We start from the raw sequence: 6,172 nt of genomic DNA, 5'->3' as shown, positions 1-6,172 counted from the left end.
TATTGATAGTGGCCTTGAAAAATTAACGCTATTAACGCCTGAGGTTGGTTAGAAATTGATAGAGCTTTACTGGGCATAATCCTGTTGCAGATGGTACAGGGTGGCATTTATACGGAAAAAAACGTTAATTATTTACAAACTACGGCGTGCATACACTTTATCCAACATGTAGACGTCACTACGGATAATCGGATATAGGCAATGACATGTTCGATATGCCTGTCGTCATTGGCGATGACGTAGCGCAGACGAATAGCGAAATACTGCATGACCTGCTGATGTATGGGAACATCGATGCTGTCGATGATCTCCTGAACGGTTGTTTTCAGCTCAGCAATGGTTTTGGGGTTATTGCTGTACACCTTATCTTCAATATATAGCTCCACAAAAAGGAGTCGCATGTATTCCGACCCGGAAAAAATGGCGGCCAATAGAGGCCCTTGACAGTGGCCTCTGGGTATCCCAGTGCCTGAATGCGGTCCCCAAATTGCTCCTCTAGGACATCAAACGCTCTCCTGTTTCTATGGAGTCGGACTCTGTCTTGAATGAACCATATCTTGTAGAAATCAGGGTCACTTTGGATATGGGAATGAAATAATCTTCCAAAAACCTTCACGTACCGTGCCATCAAGGAATATTGCACCGATTATTCCGTGACTGGACATTGCACAACAAACAGTCACCCGTTGAGGGTGAAGAGACTTCTCGATCGCGAAATGCGGATTATCAGTCCCCCAAATGCGCCAGTTTTGCTTAAGGACGAAGTCATCCAAATGAAAGAGGGCTTGGCGTCCCATGCGCATACTACTCCCATCACCCCCCGCGGCCACCCGCTTGGTTTGAACGTCCTAAAGCAAACCGTTCAGAAGTTACGACGATTTTATTTCATATAGTTCAATAATTGTCAACCCGTATGTCCCTGTGTCACCCAGGCGTGCGATAATTCAACTCGGAATCCGAGCCACAATGTAACTTTATATTGTCCTTGTCTCAGAAAACTTTTTCAAAGCTGAAAGTCAGATTAATTTCCAGAAAATCCAATGTCCACACAGTAACATGACACCATTTCTTAAATTATCAGTTTCTGTTTTTAATAAAAACAAGTGGCAATTCAGAGATAAAGAAGTTGGCCAATCTAAGCGGCGTTGGAATAAGGTAGCGTCTTTTAGAGCCCTCTGTGATAACAGACACAATTGAATGGTGCCGTTCTCAGGCGTCGGCATGGAGCTATAACCCTAATGTTTTCCCGTTTCACTTTGTGTGGTGGGGGAGGGGGAAGTCAGACGTTTTCACGAGTACGTCGTTAATCGATGATTCACATTAGGAAATATGAACAGCGACTATTATGAACGAAGCCATTTTTTTGAAACACTACAAATCTCCAACCCCGCGCAACGCATTCAATTTACATTTTGTCGGGTTGGTATCATTGCTGGAGAAGCACACTGACAGGCTGAAGACCACGCTAAATACAGGGCTATAATTATACAAAAAATGTTTACAGATTTTAAGTTAGAGGCGCCATGTCACGGACTGCGCGTCACCTCCCGCCGGAGGTTCGAGTCCTCCCTCGGGCATAGGTGTGTGTGTTGTTCTTAGCATAAGTTAGTTTAAGTAGTGTGTGAGTCTAGGGACCAATGACCTCAGCAGTTTGGAATTCACACACACACACACACACGTTTTAACTCTGCTCACTACATCTTTCGTTGAGGCACCCACATGTTGACTGTCAGGAGTACGTCTGCCTGCTGCATGGTAAACATTTGTGCGCAAGCACCATATGACTTAGCGCTCTCTATGAAATTGTGAGGATCACCTCTTGGAGAGTGTCTCTATGAACTGCGTATTTACCCAACAACATAAAAGTCTAGTTCATTGGTTATAAGCATTTGATTGTGTATACCTCTAGCCCGGACAGCCTGTATATCTCTGTCTGCGGCCATTAGTTGTCACTACCTTTCCAGTTGGTCTAATTCCCAAAGGAGTATTTATAGCCGACCGGGGTGGCCGAGCGGTTCTAGGCGCTACAGACTGGAACCGCGCGACCGCTACGGTCGCAGGTTCGAATCCTGCCTCGGGCATGGATGTGGGTGGTGTCCTTAGGTTAGTTAGGTTTAAGTAGTTCTAAGTTCTAGGGGACTGATGACCTCAGAAGTTAAGTCCCATAGCGCCCAGAGCCATTTGAACCATTTTTGAGTATTCATATGGCATGTCTAATGGTTGAACAACGCTCACAAATTTGTGTTCTGGCTTGTTGAGGAAACAGTGACATGCGCAGTGCTGAACATTTTGGTGACACGAACATTTTGTTCATATAATCATGCTGTACACCACATACGATAATATAGTTACCAGACAACAGCAGTGCGGTGAAACAGAGCACGCTGGATGTCACCAAATCACTCAAAAACAGATCAGGTGTTTTAGGACGCAGGAAGCGAATAATGAGAGCGTTTAAATGGTTCCACACGCAAGAGGCGCCCTGCCCTACTTGGCTGCCGCTAGTAGCATGTGGGAAGAAAGCGCGGAATGACAAACGCTTCAGCTTTGGCAGGGCTGTAACCAGACATGCGGTACTAGTGCGCTGCGATATCTTCTGGTTATTTTCGGAAGCATTCAAATCGGTTGTAGTTTATAGAAAAGTGTTTTGAGTCTTCCCGAGCTGTTTTTTTAGTCCCCTTTTCACTCTCTTTTGTACTTCATAATTCTAACGTTTCCAAAGTGTTGTGCTATCTACGCCTTCTGCTGTCACGCGTAATGCTATGCACTTGAGACATTTATTGTTTGCAGTCCATCTCAGACTTACTAAATTTCTTGTTAAGTTCGCTTCTTCCTTCCCTTTTTTTGGACGTCTTTTTTCGTAAAATTTACGAAATATGGCAAAAGGCTCTGAGCACTATGGGACTTAACATCTGTGATCATCAGTCCCCTAGAACTTAGAACTACTTAAACCCAGCTAACCTAAGGACATCACACACATCCATGCCCGAGGCAGGATTCGAACCTGCGACCGTAGCAGTCTCGCAGTTCCGGACTGAAGCGCCTAGAACCGCACGGCCACCGCGGCCGGCAGCCAGTAGCATATCCCTAGATTTCTCAGTCTATACGTAGGCTTTCAAGAGATAGCTGGTGTCTATCTTCAAGCGACTGCCAGTTCAGATTTTTCGGGATTTCCACGACGCCTTTCCGTGGGTCATTCGCACCTGTGACCATTTGTGCTGGCCTTGTTTGTACATGTCCAGTAACTCCTGTCAGACCAATCTGATATGGGTCCCACGCACTTGAACAATATTCTAGTGCTATGTAAGCAGTCTGCTTCGTAGACTGACTGCATCTTCCCAGTATCCTATCAATGAACCGACGTTTACCAAATGCTTTACCTATGACTGAGCCTATGTCATTATCCCATTTCATATCCCCACAAATTGTTACTTACAGGTATTTTCATGAGTCTACGGATTCCAACTGTGACTCACTGATGATTCAGGCACAAGTTACAACAATTCTATTTGGTGAATTGCGCAATTATACGTTTCTGATTTAAGGTGGATTGTGAATCTTTGCACTACTTTTAAATATTATTAGCGTCTGCCTGAATTATTGTACGGCTTTTTTTCAGACAATTCTTAATTAATGCACCACCTGCAACAGGTATGGGGTTGCCTGCAAGGTCATTAGCATACAACTTGAACAGGGAGTTTCGCAATACGCATTCAAGTGGCATGCCCGAAGTTACCTTTCCAGCTGTAGATGACTCTTCACCCAAGATAACATTCTGTGTTCTCCTTACCAAGAAGTCCTCAATCCAGTCGCAAGTTTCGTCTGATCGTACTTTCGTTAATGAGCTTTGGTACGGTACTGAGTCAAATAATTTTCAGAAACCAAGTAATACTATCTGGTTACCATTATCCATGGCCTTCCAAATGTTTAACCCAAAGCAAATAACATTTATGAAATCGTAAATAGTGAACAATCACCAGTAATAATCGTGGAAGAGTGACCTAATAAAATGACGCAAGGCACATCATAGATGAGAGAGCTGATAAAACACCGAAGGGCATCTGTCTGCAGATAAAAACTTGGCTATTTGGGATGAGTAACTCACAACGGCGAAGAGGCTGTACGACGGGACGCTTTCGAACTGTACTAGTATCACAAAAGTTTGTATCCAAAGAATGTGACGCTACCTGTGTTACTCGTCTCCTTCGTCTGGGTTCAAGGCCCGATCCGGCACGAATATTCGTATGTTTCTAGTAAATCGGATAGCTGTCGCATAACCGTAATCCAAACTTCCTGGCAGATTAAAACTGTGTGCCGGACCGAGACTCGAACTCGGGACCTTTGCCTTTCGCGGGCAAGTGCTCTGCTAACTGAGCTACCCAAGCACGACTCACGCCCCGCCCTCACAGCTTTAATTCCGCCAGTATCCCGTCTCCTACGTTCCAAACTTCACAGAAGCTCTCCTGCGAACCTTGCAGAACTAGCACTCCTGGAAGAAAGAATATTGCGGAAACATGGCTTAGCCACAGCCTGGGGGATGTTTCTAGAATGAAATTTTCACTCTACAGCGGAGTGTGCGCTGATATGAAACTTCAGTTGGTAGAACACTTTCCCGCGAAAGGCAAAGGTCCCGAGTCCCAGTCTCGGTCTGGCACAGAGTTTTAATCTGCCAGGAAGTTTCATATCAGGGCGCACTCCGTTGTAGAGTGAAAATTTCATTCTAGAACCGTAATCCAGTTTGCGAGTGCATTTCATAAAATTATTTAACTGTCACCTTGATGTATTTTCTGGTTGTATCACAGTTCGAAAGACACACAATCTAACACACGACTGACCATAGTCGGTTATGTGTAACTGCAGAATAGTTTGTATGCGAATACTTTAACTATCACGTTGGTGCTTCTGTTGCTTGTAACACAGTTAATAAAACACGTAATCTAACACATGACTGTCTTGGAAATTGTGAATGATTGAGGTACGCAGTAGAAAGTACGTTCAGGTACCTCCTGCAGTATTACGGCACTGGAAATCATAATACCCGTCCTGTCAGCTACTTCTACTTCCGGATAAATCTGCTGCGTTTGGTGATAAAAATAGCCTGGAGAACTGTAGTAATAAAACACAAACTGGTATTTGTTGACACAATGGCACGGTATAGGTTGAAGCAGCCCATAGTAGATACATCGGGTAGGCAGATGCCACCGCAGTACTCACCGCCTCTCGATCGGCGGCTTCTCGTGGTGTACGGGTCGCAGCGGCTGTGCTCCCTCAAGCTGTCTGTGGTGCCCAGCAACGCCCCCGAGTGTATTTATACGCCGTGTGGGCTCGGCGGGTGAGGTCACCGAGGCTTGGGGGGTTACCAACCATTGAAGGTGAAAGGACTTTCCCTATTCGGATGTTCAACGGCCGAGAAAGCAAGAGTCCGCAGAGCAAGAGGCGCCTTCCACTCCCACTCCGACCGGGTGTCGGGCGTCGGGTGGGGCGTGCACACGGACGCGCGCAGCTCCTTCTTCGAAGGAAGTAGAAAGTGAAGCCAAGTACCGAGCACCGGGGCGCTTTGTGCTTCCGTCCCACGCCAGCCCAGGATACTCCAACAGTGGCCGTGATTGTGCCGTCTTTAAAAAAAAAAATAATTTATTAACAGTAATTTCATAGCGCCCGAAATGTGTTACCATTTTGTTTTTAAATATAAACTTTATTGTCAATACAATCGGAAAGGAACATATACTACAATGAAGAGCCGTCCATGGAGATTTGTTCTAACTCAGCACATGCTCAATATGTCCACAATTTCGTTTCCTAGCTTCCTTACTCTACGGCACATGTCTTCCGTAATTTCACTGCAAGCATGAAGAATAAGTCTTCTGAGCTCCATTAAATCACGTGAACGTTTAGTGAAAAATTTTTTCCTTTAGGTATCCCCAAAGAAAAAAGTCACATTGATTGAGGTCTGGACTATTGGGGGGGCCAATTTTGTCCGTCATTGAAGCGACCTGGAAACCTGAATGAAGTGGTCCGCATGTCGAAATGCTCGTGTAAATACTCCAACACAGTGTTTGCAGTATGTGGCCTTGCTCCATCTTTCATGAACCACTGCGTGTTGAAGGGCAAGGCAGTAGCAAGAAGCTGTGGAATGAAGCTATTGCGAAGCATGCTCAAATAACGCTCGCTG

The sequence above is a fragment of the Schistocerca piceifrons genome, chromosome 3 (genome assembly GCF_021461385.2).
Source record: "Schistocerca piceifrons isolate TAMUIC-IGC-003096 chromosome 3, iqSchPice1.1, whole genome shotgun sequence".
Taxonomy (NCBI): Eukaryota; Metazoa; Arthropoda; class Insecta; order Orthoptera; family Acrididae; genus Schistocerca; species Schistocerca piceifrons.
Note: the sequence above shows the minus strand (reverse complement) of the source record.